The following is a 17,535-nucleotide window of genomic DNA, read 5'->3' on the forward strand; positions in this document are numbered from 1 at the left end:
TGTCCTCACCCCTCAGCATACCTTCACGAGCTCTAATATTCATCAAGTGCTGGGATCTGGGAAAATGTGTAACACGAGTCCAGACAATATTTACAAGGACTGTATAAGGTGAAAGAGGCAGCTGTCTGGCTGGCCTAGCAACTCTCTTTGCAACTGGGCAAGGCCCTACCCCAGAAGTAGGGTTTACACCCAGGCCAAGACTTTCTGCAGCCACGAGGCCTGTGGTGGATGAGTCAGGGAGATAGATGGTACAGTCCAGAAGGAATCTCTTAGGAATTACTGTAAAATCAATGGTTTAGAAAACTGAACTAATGGACTGGAGACTGTCTATTAGCAAGGGAAAAATCTATATTTGCCATGTGTTTCCTAAACAGCCTTAGAAACCATGAGAAAGGAGCAATGAATATTCGAAAAGAGAAAGTAAAGCCATCAGATCACAGACATAATTCAGTGGAAGTCTGAATGCTCCATAGAGTTTGCATGAGTAAATATTTCCCAGTTCTTTGCGGTGGATAAACACTTTATCTTAGGTCCCTCTGAATAACTTGGATTTATAAATGCGATCATACTCATTTTAAAGGACACTGTCTCGGTCACCTGGGGCTGCTGTAACGAACGACCAGAGACTGGGTGGCTTACATGACAAACATTTCTTTCTCCCAGTTCTGGAGGCTGAGATCAGAGTGCCACAGAGTCGGGCTCTGGTGAGGATGCTCTTCCAGGTTGCAGACTGCCAACTTCTCACTGTGTCCCCACGTGACAGAATGAGAGAGTTCTCTGAGGTCCCTTTTATAAGGGCACTGATACCATTGCTCAGTGCTCCACCCTAATGAAAGAATTAACTCCCCAAATCCACCCCCCCAATACCATCACACTGAGGGTAAAAACTTCACTATATAAAATCTGGGGAGACACAAGCACTCAGTCCATATCAGGTTCTGAAGTGGCCTTCATATTTACTTCATTTGTGGAGCTACTGATGGTGAGAATATCTGTGAGTGGTTTCAGCCATGCTTGGGGTCCAGTTATAAGACTGTTCTTGGCAGGATACAGAATCCCAAATCCTTTTGTCTTGTTAACAGGCAGTGCTGAATCAGCATTCCATTCAATGCAATACATAACTTTTGTGTTTTTTAAAATATGCATCATCACTTGGCAAGGTTTTAAATAAGTTTTTTATTTTTCAATTACAGTTGACATACAATATTATATTATTTTCGGGTATACAGCATACTGATTAGACATTTATATCACTTATGAGTATTTCACCTGATAAATCTAGTACCCATTAGACACCATACATAGTTATTACAACATTATTGACTATTTATGCTACACTTTACGTCCCCATGACTATTTTGTAATGGCCAACCTGTACTTCTTAATCTCTTCCCCTTTTCATTCACACCTCCAACTCTTCTCCCAGCTGGCAACCATAAAAATGTTCTCTGTACCTAGGAATTTGTTTCTGTTTTGTTTTTTATATATCCTATCTCTTTGTTGAAGTTCTCCCTGAGATCATCGACCATCCTTACAACCAGTGTTTGGAACTCTGCATCTGGTGGATTGGTGTCCTCATTTTGTTTAGTTCTTTCTCTGGAGCTTTGTTCTATTCTTTTATTTGGGACATGTTTCTTTGTCTAACCATTTTGGCTCCCTCCCTGTGTTTGTTTCTATACATTAGGTAGAGTTGCTATGTCTCCCAGTCTTAGTAGAGTGGCCTTATGTAGTAGGTGTGCTGTGGAGCCCAGTGGCACAGTCTCCCTGGTCACCTGAACTAAGTGCTGCAGGTGTGTCCCATGTGTAGGTTGTGTGTGTCTTTCTGTTGTAGTTTAACCTTGGTTGTTCTTTGCACATCAATGAGAGGGATTGATCCTCAGGCTGATTTGTTTTGAAGACTCACTATGACTAACTACAGTGGAAGAGCTGTTGTGCAGGGTCTGACCATATGGAGCAGAATTTACGTCACCGAGGCTCTGGTGCCTGCCCACTCTGCCCTTCGGGTGTGTCGTCCACAGAGGCAGCCTCGTGGTGCTCCAGCTCAGTCCAAAGCTGGCCACCAGGCCTGCCAGTCCCAGAGATTCCTGGGAGGGACCCCGCCAACGGCCAACTTCAGCTGCAACCTGTGCCTTGCCTGGGGCCAGCTGAAATGAGCCACAAAGCAATTCTTAGATAGATGCCACATGCACTCGGCTTGAAGGTGCCTGGGAGAGGATTAGCTGCAAACTGAGGTTGGCTGCTGCTTGTGCTAGGCTTGGGACTGCTTAGTAAGAGGTACAGAGCACACTGAAGCCAGATGCTGATTGGGTTTTGTGAATTTTTGAGAGATTTTATGAATGTCCACAGCATGAGCCTTAACAGGCTGGTTGTATGGAAAAAGCACTGGAAGCAGCTTGGGTGGGCCTGCAATTTGGGTGGGGTCTCAGGGAATCATCAGGGCAGGAGAAGTGTGCTAGCCGAGTTATGGAGACTCACATACAGCACCCGCCTAAGTCTGCACATTGGGGGAGGGAAGGCTAAACAAAGAAACAATGCCTTCTGTCAGCACTTCTGTCTTGGAGAAAGTTGCTCCTCCAGCTCTTGCCTGCAAGCCGGACAATTCAGTTCCTCCTTGTATGTCTCAGGCAACTTTTGAGCTGCTGCCCCAGCACTGGAGCTCAGAGTGAGTGATTCCATCAGTGAGTAAGTCTGTGCATGAGCTCTTTAAAATGAATGCTTGGGACTCAGCAGCTCTCCATCTCACTCAGCCACAATCTTCACTGGTTTTCACAATAAGAAGTTCTCGGGACTTCTTTTCTCAGCCCTGGAACCCTGGGCTGGGGAGCCCGGTGTGGGGCTGGGTGCTGTCGCTCCTCAGGAGGGATTTCCACAGTCAAAATATCCCTACTGATTTTTAACCACCACATGTAGGTGTGGGACTAGGATATGCTGCATATCCACTCTCCTATCAGTCTCAAGGTGGCTTCTTCTGCATGTCTTTAGTTGTAGAACTTTTGTTCAGCTAGACTTCAGGTGATTCTCAATGATGGCTGTTCTGTAGTTTAGTTGTAATTTTGATGTGGTTGTGAGAGAATGCAAACACAGCGTTTCCTACTCCGCCATCTTGACTAGAAAAACTTGGCAAGTTTTTTTTATTCTTTCAAAGTGAAATACCTAGGGAAAATGTTATGTTCTCATTTAGAGCTAAATATAACACCTCCAGATGGAAATAGAAATTAGAAACGTTCCATCACATTTCCATTCTATTTTCTTCTCTACTATGAGAGTAAAAGAAATTCACTGAAAACCAGTCAAGTCAAAGAATAATCCCCACAGTTATTTTTCCTGGCCTGAGAGAAATTTGGAAGTTAAGTCACTTCTTTATGTGAGAACTGTGAAAATAATTATTTTTTAATTGTTTTGAAGGTGAAGTTATAATAATCTTAATAGCAATGTTCTACAAACATAAAGCTAATTTTTATATGATCGAAGTTGAATCTGAAAAGGAAAGGTAGACTTTTTACACATTTTTTACTTTTGAGAATTTTCCATTTCAAAACCTGATAATCATTCCACTTTTGTTTTAAAAATAATCTCTCTCTCTCTCTCTCTCTCTCTCTCTCTCTCTGTGTGTGTGTGTGTGTGTGTGTGTGTGTGTGTGTGTATTTACACGCAAAGATAAAATACAGGTGGGTATATCACGCAACGTAAGTAATCATCACACATGATTAGGTGTGATTTTTCTTTTTTGTTTTGTATTTTCATTTTTTTCTACAATGATACGTATTATTTGTATAATATGGGTGGGGGGGGAGAGAAAACTAACATAGGCAAACTATGGGTCAGAATCTTGACCATAAACCGATGGCATACTCAAGAGTTTAAGCAAGGAGAGTCGAATTGAGTTCAATCACTTTGTAATTTATCCACGGTCACAGGATAGCACATATCCTAGCACATATCAGAGCTCCATGGCTGGGGAAGAGAAGAATTAGGGAAAGTGACAAACAGCCACAACTGTATCTAGTCTATGACCCTACGTGAGGCTTTTCAAGGTTTGTAGCTTCCTTATTCACAGATCAATACAAAGGCACAGGAGATCAAAGTTCAGGCTACAACAAAGGCTTATCTCCAAATCTCCAGCCAGAGGAACTTGAAGTACAAGGGTGAATTTATTAAGGGGCATTTTTTGAGCTGCTAGAACAACAAAAGTATGACTTTTTAAAAAAATACATTTTATTGGGGAATATTGGGGGACAGTGTGTTTCTCCAGGGCCCATCAGCTACAAGTAGTTGTCCTTCAATCTAGTTGTGGAGGGCACAGCTCAGCTCCAAGTCGAGTCGCTGTGCTCAGTGGCAGCTTGTTTTGGAGGACCCATGTGGGAATTGAATCAGCAACCCTGTTGTTCAGAGCTCGCACTCTAACCAACTGCCATCCTGCTGCCCCAAAAGTCTGACCTTTAAAAAAATGTGTGATATGGCACCTAGAAGAGCAGCTATCAACAGGGTGAATTTGAGGCTGTGTCAGGAACTATGAGATAGTATAAATGAGGACATCTCTTTCTCTCCATTGACTCACAAACCACCTGGGTTATTTAGGAGTCACTGAATAATATTTAACAGACTCTCTGTTTTAGACTGCAGTAGCTGGTGTTGGGAACCACCTACTCATACTACCTTTCCTTTGGGATCCCTTGTGTGTGTGTGCATGTGTATGTATGTATGCACATGAGTACGTGCATGAATGTGTTTATGGCGTAAAGGAAACGGGGCACGTGCCTAGTGCTGTGCTGTGTACTCACACAGTCACCTCTCTAACACAACCTTAGGGAGCAGGTGCTATCATTATCTTATTTTGCAGACGAGGAAACTGAGGCTTACTGTGTTTAAGGAACCTGGGCTAGGCCATTCGTCCAACAAATATTTATTATGACCTTCCTTGGGCCCCATTCACACCCTGTGGGTGTGTGGCCCACAGTGCTGAGAGTGAAGTACTGGTGATGTCACCTGCAGTAGCACTCATAGCAAAGATGTAGAAACTGGTTCAGTACAGGTCAGCCTGGGCCACTGCCCCATTCTGCCTGTCAGTTACAAATAAGAAGCATGGTGTGGACATGCTAAGCTATGCTGGTCTGCTCTGCTGGACTGGGCAAAGAGGGGAAAGGCAAGAGCAAAGGAGTTGGAGGAAGGGCTCAGGTTGTGCACAATTCTCAGTCTATAGGGTGTGTCATGCACTATATTTGAAATGCATCAGTGACTTTCTGCACAGCAAAGGAAACAATCAACAAAATGGAAATGTATCCTATGGAAAGGGAGAAAATACTTGCAAACTATATATCTTATAAGAGGTTGATCTGCAAAATATATAAAGAACTCCTACAACTCAATAGCAAGAAAAACAAATAACCTGATTAAATCGGCTAAAGACTTGAATAGACATTTCTCCAAAGACATAAAAATGGCCAACAGGTATATGGAAAAATGTTCAACATTACCAATCATCAGGAAAACGCAAATCAAAACCACAGTGAGATAGCACTTCACACCTGTGAAGATGGCTATTATCAAAAAAGACATCAAGTGTTAGTGAGGATGTGGAGAAATTGGAACCCTTGCATACTGTTGGTAGAGATGCAAAATAGTGAAACTACTATGGAAAACATTATGGAGGTTCCGCAAAAAATTAAAAATAGAACTACCATATGATCTAACAAGCCACTTCTAGAGATTTAATCAAACGAATTTCAGTTAGGATTTCGGGAGATATTAGCACTCCCATGTTCATTGCAGCATTATTCGCAATAGCCAATTTGTGGAAGCAACCTAAGTGTCCTTGACAGATGAAGAGAATGTGGAATACACACAACAATGGAATACTCTTTGGCCTTAAAAAAGAAAAATCCTGCCATATGCAGCAACAAGGATGAATCTTGAGGACATTAGGCTGAGTGAAATAAGCCAGTTACAGAAAGACACATACTACCTGATTCTGCTTATTTGAGGTATCTAAATTAATCAAATTCATAGATCAAAGAGTGGAATGGTAGTTGCCAGGGTGGGAGGGAGGGGAAATGGGGAGTTTCTAATCAACAGGCATAAAGTTTCAGTCACAATGAGTAAGCCCTAGGGATCTGTTGTGCAACACTCTCACCCTGGAGTCAACAGGATGCAGTGTACACTTAAACATTTGTTAGGAGGATAGCCACATTTAAAATAAAATAAAACAAAATGCATCAGTAGCTTTCTGATAGTTTGAGGATTAAAGGGGAAAACTCCCTGACATGAATTTTAGAGTGTTCTAAAGCCTGGCCCTTGGCCACCCCCCAGCACCCCAACTCATCGTGAACCTCCCCACTCCCAGCTCAGCTCTCTGCATCTGGGCTCCCTGTCGTCTCGCACTTGTTGAGTTCACCTGCTTCCTCCTGAGTGGAAGGGCTTGTGTGTTGTCCTTTCCTTCTTCTGCCTTTGGTGCTTTCCTCTTTACCTGTCCCACCCTTCAGATCTCTGCAGGGCAGGCTTGCCTGACCACCCTGATCAGATGGACTCCTCCCCCCCCCCCCCAAGGCCCTGTGTACCTCTCCAGGGTAGCACCTCTATCATTGGCACCTCAGCATTTGTTCGTGATTAAGTAATGTTTGTTTTCTCAAATAGACAGTGAGTTTCTTAAGGGCAAACACTGCCCCCTCTCTCTTCGTTGCTCACTTTTTAATATTTTTGCTAATTTTGTTGAATTTATAAATGTAGTAGTAAATACATATTTGTTGAGTGAGTGAAAGAATGAATGAATCAATGAAGATGGGTGTTGCCAAGTGTAAAACAGGGCACCTAACCAAGTCAGAGGAGCCAAGTAACCATGTCTGTTTTTCGCTTATCACTGTGTCCCTATCACCTAGCCCAGTGCTTCAGAGACCAGTTATCTAAGCTGCTGCTTCTGAGCCACTCAGGGATCTTGTTACAGTGCAGCTTCTGATTCAGTAGATCTGGAGAGGAGCCTGAGATTCTGCATTTCTAACAAGGACCACATTTCGAGTAGCAGGATATTGGCTTAGAGTGGTGTATCAGTTAGGGCGCTTCTGGGGGAAGCAGCAGAGAACCCAGCTCAAACTGGCTTCCTTAAAAAATAAAGATCTTTTATTTTGTCACTAACTGAAGAGGCCAGTGACAGGGTGAAACTGGGGCACAATTGAATCAAGGCCTTCTTTTTCTCTGTGATTCTCTAGGTGCTGCCCTCTTCTGAGTGCCCTTTCCATTTTTTGTTTGACTTACCTGACGGTGGCGAAATGACTGCAGCTCTCTCAGCTGTCAGAGCTCTGTACTGTACCATCTAGTAGAAAAGAAGTTATCTGTTCCCTAGCCATCAAGAAAAATCCCATTCTTAACTCTGATTTGACCAATTTTGGCTATATACAGGTTAAGGTAGAGGGAATTTATAATGTATTTAGTTGAAGTTGTCCATTTGCTAGCTTCAGAAGAGATGGTTCATCTTGTCCTATCTGCATCCGTGGTCCTGATGATACATAGGTGCTCAAATAATTCCATCCACATGGCTTGAGGGTTTATGCCTTCCGTGAAGTCATAAACATGTGAACCCTTGCCTCAAAGTGTCTACGTAGAGCAGTGGTTCTCAACTTGAGCACATTAGCATTACTTGAGAAACCTTAAAAAGATAGGTGCCTAGCTTCCTTCCAAACAAGTAAGCTCTTGGGGAAAAGTCCAATAATCCAAGTTCTACAAAGATCCCTGAGTGATTCTAATGTGCAGCCAGAGCTGGAAACCACTTATCTAGAGCAGTACTTCTCAGTGGGGGAGGATTTTGCCCCCAGGGGACATTGGTCAATGCTTGGAGCCTTTTTGGTTGCCACAACTAGGGTGTGGTTATTACTGGTACCTGGTGGGAAGATGCTAAACATCTTATGATGCACAGGGCAGCTCCCTTCCCTCAAACAAAAATTATCTGGCCCAATTGTTGATAGTATCAGGTTGAGAACAAGTGATTTAGGGGGGCTAGATGTTAGAACCAATAATTTATGTGCAGCATATTCGGGCACACTGGTAGGGAGGGGAACATACAGTACAGATTAGTGGTTTTCAAGCTTTACTTAAGAACTAGCAGCAGTGCATGTTTAAAATGAAGGTTCCTGTGCCCTGTGCCCTGAAGTATTGATTCATCCAGTCTGGAGTGGGGCCCAGTCATCTGAGCATTTATTCTGATAAAGTTGATTTGAATACAGGTGTTCCACGGACCACGCTTTCAGAAACCGTTACAGAATGCGCGGGCTTATGTTTCACGTTGTGCTCTCAGGTGTGCACCCAGGCTGAGCCTAGAAATAGCCTCAGGAAAGGCAGCATCTGGAGCTGGAATGCAAGTCTCCAGTGGAATTTCAGGGACCTGTAGTGGGTGGGAAGGTCTGTGGGGTCTCCCTCAGCAGCCCTGGCAGCACCTCTCATTTCTCATTGCTGGGCTTGGTCTTGTCAAGTCAGGTGAAAACCCGAGCTCATTCATGATCTCCCCTTCCTTTGAGCAAAGATTAAAGGTGGGGATACAGCTTCCAATACACTGACAGAGCCCTGGGAGTTTTATTGACATTTGTTTTAATAGCTCTGAGGAGGTTATGTCTATCGTTTCTGTCAGCAGTGTGAGATAAATAGGGAGGAAAATGAGATCCCCCAGGAGTATACAGTTCTGCTGAGCATTGTAATGTAATTGTGATGAGCCTGGTCTGAGCCTCTCTGAAGCTCTGTGACCAGGTTGTTTATTGTCTCACTGTGGTGCCTGGGTATGAAACCTGCATACCAGAGCTGGGCTGCCTGGGAGATTTGGGGAAGGAACAGCAGGCCTGGCAAACTTCAGCCATGCGCTCTGCCTCCCAGGGAGACCCTGGGCCTCTAGCAGCGCTCCAGCTCTCAAACAGACCCGCTGAGACCCGCTCTGTAGTGGCTTCAGCAGAGAGAGCTGACGTTTTTCCCTTTGCTGCTTGCCTTGTTTGGCAGTTTATCCTACAAATAGCATAGCCAAGTCCTGCCTGGATGTCTTCCGCCTCGAGGTTTGCAGGGTTGTATAGCGTGTATGGTTCTTGCACACTTGTCTCACAGAAGAGGCAACATTTTATAGGAGGAGGAAAAGGAAACACCATGGGCTTTGGAGTCAGAAGACAGCAGCTGAATTCTGCCTCTGATCAGCCTCATTGACTGTAGTTAAGTCACTTAACCCTTGTGCGGCTCAGTTTTACTAACTTGCCCACACAACGGGCATCTTCTAAGGCCATTCTCACGGAATCAGTCTGAGGGTCGTATCAGATAAAATATGTATCAGTTCTTTGGTAAAGATCACGATGAGGGTTGTCCATTCTGAGCAGACTGTGGCTCCCTTAATACTGACGACGACTTACGTACCTTTGTATAGCCCACCACCATTCCCGATACTTACCAGGCAGTGTGCGATGCCAAGTTATATCCAGTATTCCTCTTCTTGTCTGTATTTGATTCATGGCTGTCTCCCTACCAGAATTCCACAATGGCAGGGATGGTGTCTACTTTGCATACCTGTTCGCCTATACCTTCTAGCTCAGTGCCTGACTCAATAAATATTTGCCGAATAAGTGAACAAATTAATGAATGAAAAATGAATTCAAGTCAACAGAGGTTTTGTGGATGTGTCCTCTGTGCTAGGATTGAGTAGTCAGAAATTACTTGTGTACAAGAAACAGGAACCCCACCAAACTAATGTGAACTGAAAGAAATAACCAAGGCTGGAAATACAGGCAGGTCTTGAAAGACTAGGTGAAGAACTGCAAAATCAGCAAGTTCACTTGCCTGGATTTGTCTCTCACTCTCTCCTTCCCTCCCTCCTCTCTCATCTTCCTTCTGCTTTGCAATTAGGTTTATTCTCTTTAGCTGCATACTGGTTCTTTCTACTTTGATCATACTTGAGAGCAGATCACTGCAGCCTCTTATTTTAAACACCAACTCTTATTAACCAGTCTCTGAGTACCAAATCTCAACTCCCAAGAAATTATGAACATCTTAGCTGAGGGAAGGAGTCTCTCCCAGGTCCCAGCTAGGACTTCATGAGGAGGTGGTGTGGGGGAGGGCGGGAGGGCCTCTGGTCGGCCCCTGCTTTGCAGAAGCTCAAGGGAGGACACAGATGGGTTCTGAGAGGTGATCATCACTAGATGCAGAACACAGACACTGTGCTGGCCACTGGGGTGAGCACATGCATTAATTCCAGAAATAGTCACCGGGTGCCTACTTTGTGCCAGGCCCTGTTCCCGGTGCTGGGGATACAGACGTGATAAGGCAGACTAACAACCATGGCCTCCTGGAGTCCTCGTTCTGCAAAGCCAACAGTTCTACCTCACAGCAAAGAAGAGCATGAGCAAAGCAACTGCAGATAGTAGTACTGCTAAGCGCAAGGAGAAATCGACAACGTGGTACTAGATGATGGGCAAGGGATGGCAAGGGTATTTTCAGTTGCCACTTACAGCGTCCTATTCTGTCAGACTGCCAAAAGTAGTGCCGTGATCTGGATGTTCTATGTATAAAAAAGATAGTAAAAGTAGAGTTCAGATTATTTTTTGCAGTTCTCCCTTTGCTTTTCATGATGTGGGGAACAATTGGGGCAAAGCATCTACTTTGGGCTGGACTGGAGATCACCAGACCCTGGAGCCACCCTCTCTAACCCTCTTTCGGAACCAATTAAAGAAGCTCTGAGGCATACCACATTCCAAGAACCAGCTACCTCTGCTTGATTTGGGGACCTGTCTAATGTAGGCAGGATTCAGGGAAAGTAGAGAAATTACAGCGAGAGAGGGGAGGTCACCTGTTCACCTCAATTCAGGCCTCACCGACTTTCCCCAACAGTCTTCCATAGAAAGGGTGCGACAAAGGGCAGGCTCTTCTCTACTCATCCTCAGAAACAACAGCAGCTAAGGCTTACTGAATGCTTCACACAGGCTAGGCAATGTTCTAAACTCTCTACATGTATTAACACATACAATTATACCATGGATTAACTTATTTAATTTCTCCAATTACATTATGAGGTAGGTACTGTTATTATCCCTATTTTACAGGTGAGGAAATCAAGGCACAGAAGTTTCTATAACTTGCTTACAGTCATAAAATAGAATTAAACTTCACATCTAGGTATTCCAGCTCCAAAATGCATGGTTTTTATGAATAATGCCTGGTTCCAGCTGACTCAGACCCCTGTCGCTGGCTTCCCTCAAAGTAAGTATTAAACAACTAAGTGACATCATGATTTCTATTTCCATTGAATTTTCTACTAAATGAATGCCGTATGCATGTCCAGTATCTTTCAAAGCTCCTATTCAAATACAGGAAAAAAAAAAGTGCAAAACCTTGAATGTCAGATCAAATGAAGACGACTCTTTGTTTGCAACCCTTCCATTAAAGCATTTAAGTCTGACACCCACTAAGGGGAGAAAGTGTTGGATTACATTTGTCTTTATTTAGAGACAAGATTGGTCCCAGAAATTGCTCCACAAATGTGTTGAGTAAGAGCAAAGTATTACACCACTTAGACTAGAATGCAACTCCACAGTAGAGTTTCAGGCATCAGCAAGTAGGTAGGGAAGCATTTGGGGGCAGGGCAGCCTGTTTGATGCTTGCAACATAACTGCAGTCCTCAGGAAGTGGAGTGGAATGGATCAGCTGAGCCCAAGTCTAATGTTGCTCGAAGGAATTGGAGAGCCAGTGATTCTTTTTCCCCATTTCTCACTTAATTTTTTTTTTTAATTGAGATCAAATTCACATACCATGAAATTAACCTTTTAAGGTTGTCTAGTATATTCACAGAGTTGTACAACCATTACCACTATTAATCCCAGAACTTTTTTTTCACTCCAAAAGATACCCAATACCCATTAGCAGTCATTCCCTGTTCCCCCTTCCCTGGACCCCTGACAAACTACCAGTATCCTTCCTGTCTCTATGTATGTACTTATCCTGGACATTTTATATACATGGAATCAGGTAGTATGTGGTCTTTGTGTGTGGCTTCTTTCACTGAGCACAGTATGTTTAAGGTTCGCCCGTGTTGTAGCATGTATCTGTACTTCATTCCTTTGTATTGCTTAATAATATTCTATTGTGTGGACATACCATTTTATTTATCCTTTCATCAATTGTTGGACATTGGGGCTGCTTTCTTTTCTTTTCTTTTTTGGCTATTATGAATGATATTGCTCTCAACATGCGTGTACAAGGTTTTGTGTGGATGTTTTTCATTCCCTTAAGTACATACCTCGGTGGTACTGTTCCTCTTTTTGGTTACAGGCTGTTGATTCTTGTAGGTATTTGTTTTGCATGTTGTTCTCTAAGGTGGCTTTTGTTTCATTGGCTAAAGGAAAGTAAGGATTTATTTATCTGTTTCTATGTGGAGAGGGAGAGGAGAAGGGAGAGGTAGGGACAATAAAGAGTTTTGTCACCCAAACTTGCCTAATGAATTTATTTTGAATCTCAGGGAAGGGAGGAGGTAGGTAAGAACCCAAGAAATTCTGGAAAGACCTGGTAAGACCTGGGCATCAGCAGGATGCTTTGGGACCCGAAGGATGAGGTTCAACAGGGTGGGTACCCTCTCCCCATATTGATGCTGGAATGGGGGACAGCATACAGGGGGCGCTGAGGGACAAGAGCACAGTAGTGACACAACTGCCACATGTTCAAGGGCACTGGGGAGAAAACACAGTCTGGGAGCCCTCCTCAAATGGCTGGTGGGCAGTGGCTTGCCACAGGCAGGTCAGGGTGCGAGAATGTACTATGACATGGTGAGATGCAAGTCCAGCTTTAGGAGCTAAAAGTTGACACAATTTGGGAGCGAACCTTTGACCCACAGGCCAACAAATGCTGGGACCATGTGCACATGGCCCTACCTCAAAGACCCGTGCAAACCTGAGTTCTTTTATTTTTTGCCTTCTAGAGAATTCTAGGCTTGACGAGTTTAAGTAGGTTTGACCCTAATGAAGAAACAGAAGATAGGGGCATCCGTGGCCTTTCAAATCCTCATTTTGCTACCCAGCCTAGTGTTTCTCATTACTGTTTTACAGACTGGAAGAAAATAGATTTTGTGCCATGTACATTATTTTGAGTTTATGGTCTCCGGTGAAAAGCAGTGCTGATTCCTCAGAGGATGTTTTACGCCAGTGCATTAGCATGAGCTCCTTACTGAGGAATCAATAAAGCATGCCCTGCCTGAGCCCTGCAATGGGATCCCCTAATTCATAATTAATATTCAGGTAAAGCACCATCACATTCATCTCATCTCCCTCCTGTGGTAATTGGTGTTTAATTTCTATTTATTAGCCAGGATTGGCAAATTTTGGAAGATTCTGGTCTAGGCATTTATTCTAAGAGTCTTCTGTGTCCTTTATTGTTTTTTAATTTAATGATACCTTTTGATAAGCAAGGAAGCCTGTAATGTCTTAACTTTTTTGTCCACTTTAAATTTTAAAAAGCCCTTCCACGATCTCGTTTGAGCTCCAGGCCAGATCAGAAAGGTATGATGAGATAGGTAGTATCTCACGAAGCCTCATTTTAACTTATGAGGAGACTGAGGCTTGAAAAGGGTCATAAGAGGCAAAAATTGAGTCTTGACCCTGATAGTCTCTCAATTCTACACAAGTCCTGTGATGCATTTATAAAATGTTAATAATGAAACTTGTAAAGGTGGTTTTATTGACTTGATTTGTCAAATCGGTTCTGTTTCCTGTTTCTCCAGCACCCCAAAAACCAAGGTGCTTGAAGCCGAAACACTGGCAGGATGACTGATCAATTCAGTTAAAATAAAATAAAATTCTGCCCAAGCTAAACAATTGAAAAAATCCGACATGAATGTGTAAGGGGATACATTTATTCCCAGTACACTGGCTTCTCCTCTCCTCCAATACCACAAAATGAATTCTGTGTGCACTGTAATCTATGACAAAATTGAACTGACATATTGGGTTAATAAACTATTATGAAAATCAATAGTAATTAAAGAGAACATTTAGCTGACAAAGTTGATAGAACTGAATGTATTTGCAAACTCTTAATTTTCTTTTCCCCCAATTGCTCCCTCTCACTGTCATGGCTTTCAATTGTTACCCAAATATAAAAAAGCTGATTTAATCTGGGTACTATTGGGTGATTTCAATTACTAAAAGCATAAATTGGGATTCCATTTTTTAAAAGAACTTCTCTAATCTTGGACTTATTCCTCTAAACTCTGTCAATTTGCACTAAGATTAATGGTTACATGAAAAATGGTTACCAATTGCTTTCCTATGCAATCAGCATAAATGGATTTGAGCTGTAGCAAAACGCACCAAGTTTAGATATTTGACAATTTCCTGATCGTGGAGTCCTAAATACACAAAGAATCTTTCTTTTCTTTTCTATCTTCCCCTCTCACCATCATTGACCTTGACTCCTATGGGAAATGTAATATAGAAATGGCGAGATACAGAACCAAGATAAATAAATAATGGAAAACCCACCAGAAATTTTTCTTTGACTACTAACAATTCTAGGACCAAATTTGGGGAACATTCAAAATCTGTAACTTCATAGGTCTAGTGAGGTATAGATAGTTTTATTAGAAGTTAGTGGATTTAGGTAAACTAACTAGGAAAATGCTGCTTCAAATCATTGTATTTTCTCCAATGAATTTGTATTTGTCTAAATTACCTGGATAACTGACATAATATTTTTTCATTCACATTCATCCATCCATCCATCTATGGAAAACATACTGCCTCCTTCTATATGCCTGTAGGCATTCCGGTAGGTCTTGATGATGCAAAGACATACAATCCTTGACTTCGAGACCTTCAATCATCCACCCCTCAAGCCATTCCATCAACTCACATACACCCACACACTAAGAAGAAGACAGAACATAAGGAGGAGAGATTTCCATATGAGACGTGTTTTGAAAAGAAAAACAGAGAATGGTGTGTGAAGGTCACGGCTGGTCTTCAGGAATTCATGCAAGGCTTCCTAGGGTGTATTACTTTGCTCGGGCTGCCATAACAAAGTACCACAGACTGGGTGGTTTAAAGAACAGAAATTCATTTCCTCATAGTTCTGGAGGCTGGAAGTCCAAGATCAAGGTGTTGGCAGGGCTGATTTCTTCTGGGGCCTCTCTCTTTATCTCGAAGACAGCTATTTTCACATGGTCTCTCCTCTGTGTATGTTTGTGTCCTACTCTCTTCTTATAAGGATGCCAGTCATTGGATTAGGGTCCGCCCATATGACCTCATTTCACCTTAATTACTATTTTAAAGGTTCTATCACCAAACACATTTGAGGTACTGGGGCTTAGGTCTTGAACATATGAATGATGGGGACAAAATTCAGCCTATAACACAGGGGAACTAAGTTTTGAACTAAGCCTTGAAGAAAAAGTAGAATTTAGTCAGGTCAAGAGTTAGGGAATAGGGTGTGAAAGGTGAAATAAAATGGAGTCACTTATGTCAAAGGTTTTAAAATGGAGCCAGGAGGCTATTAGGGAGGTGGACCTTATGCACAGCCTCACTGGGTGGAACCATGACATTTGAACTGGGCCAAATCGCAAATATTCCAAAGACTCTGCAAAGAACACCTGTAACTTGCTAAAGTAACAGACCTTTGCTTCGACAGGTAAACCACTCATATTTTGCCAAGTTTAGCTTTCTGCCACCAACCCCAATGAAAACTCTTTGTAAACAACTTATGCAAACATTGCTTTTTTTTTATTCCTTTAAAAACCTCTGACTGCTGCTTCCTAATGGGACACTATTTGGGTTGCTACCTAAATCTGTGTATCCAGAGTTGCAATTCTTTGATCCCAAACACACAAGTTTGCTAGATTATTGCCTCCTGATAATTTTAGGTTGACAAGGGAGAACGTTTTGTGCCATGCATCAAGGGCTGAAAGTGACAGAAAGTGGCATATACTGCAAAGTGCAAGTACATTGGGATGGCTGGAGCTTAGATGTGACAGAAAGCAACAAGATTTGAGGCTGGAGCATGAGAAGGGCTGGACTGTGGAGGCCCTTGCCATCCAAGTTAAGGTGGTTTCTTTGGGGCACCAGGAAGAAGACTGATGATTAGATATATATTAGTCCAATATGTATAGGCCGCTGATGGTGCAAGTACACATAGCATGAGCCTTGCATAAGCAGTTGGTAGGCTGTTCACCTTTCACAGAGAGAGGTAAGTTGTGGAAGCGATGAGGATAAGAATCTTCCTTGTAGGTGCAGTTAAGAAAGCTTTTCATGTAGACATTCTTGTTTAATCCTCCCAATTCACAGCTGAGAACACCAAGGCTCAGAGAAATGGAGGGATTTGCTTAACGAAGTTTACAGAGTTTGCACCCAGTGAGCCTGGATTGGAACTCCAGCCTTTTACCTTTTTGCTCCAGGCTCTTTCTAGGAAATCAGGCTCCCAAGTGGTGAACTGCATTCTCTAGCTTCTCTTCCAAAAAGCCCTACAGCACATATTTCTTTGTGGTCTACTCTACATCCTTGTTAAAATGTTCACTCCTTTAAGGAGGAAAAAAAAGCTGTCATTTGAGAGGCATTTACTGCCATAATTGCAGCCACCATTTGGTGAAGTTGAGTGAGAAAACCCCAGTGACTTAAATAAACCACACTCCATGTGCCACAATCTGTCAGGGGCCAGTATTTGACAGAAAACAGTTTGATGGAAACTTTTGTGTTGTATTTTCAAAAGAGACAGGCATGTTGCAGGGAACCACACTGATTATTGATCTATTTTTCTCATTATTGGGTTGTGTGTTTTTTAGCCATTTTTATGTACTATCTTCTAATCTTCCTCTGTCCCACCCATCCTTTATCAAAACTGTTGTCTCAAAAGGCTATAGCATCCCTGAACTCTCTGGGTACCATTAGCAATATTTCATTTCTTTCTTTTCATCTTTTTTGTCTGGCCCTTTGTGGGCCCCAGGACTGTTTTGTCTAAGACACAGACCAAGAAACTTTTCTCATTATGCTCCAGTAACTTCTACATACCAGAAAGGACCAGAAGAGGAGATAGTAATAGTTATCTCTGAGCCCTGTCAGCCTCAGATACAGCTGAGATTTCTACCTCCCATCTCTTCCTTTGTCTTTATGGTCGCATCTTGCCCTCTCGATGTACCCATTGTCTCTATGTCTTCACCAGAGTCTGACTGAACCCTGTGTTTAATCTGAAGATTTACATAATAATTTATGTTAGAAATTAATATCCTAAGAATCATTCATTTAGACCAGTGGTTCTCAATGAGGAGTGTTTCCGCCCACCCCACACCCCCCACCAGGGGAGAGTTGGAAATGTCTGGGAACATTTTGTTTGTCACAACTTGGTGGAAGTGGTGTTAGTGGCATCTAGTGGTGCCAGAGATGCTGCTCCCCCCCGCGGTGCTCAGCACAGCCCCACAACCGAGGATTATCCAGCCCCAACATCAATAGTGCTGAGGCTGAGAAACCGTGATTTAGACAACTAATACTTACAACTGTATTCTATGCCAGGACTTATTCTAGAAACAAGGGACTCTGTGATAAACTTACATTT

The sequence above is a fragment of the Rhinolophus sinicus genome, linkage group LG10, assembly GCF_036562045.2.
Source record: "Rhinolophus sinicus isolate RSC01 linkage group LG10, ASM3656204v1, whole genome shotgun sequence".
In the NCBI taxonomy this organism is placed as follows: Eukaryota; Metazoa; Chordata; class Mammalia; order Chiroptera; family Rhinolophidae; genus Rhinolophus; species Rhinolophus sinicus.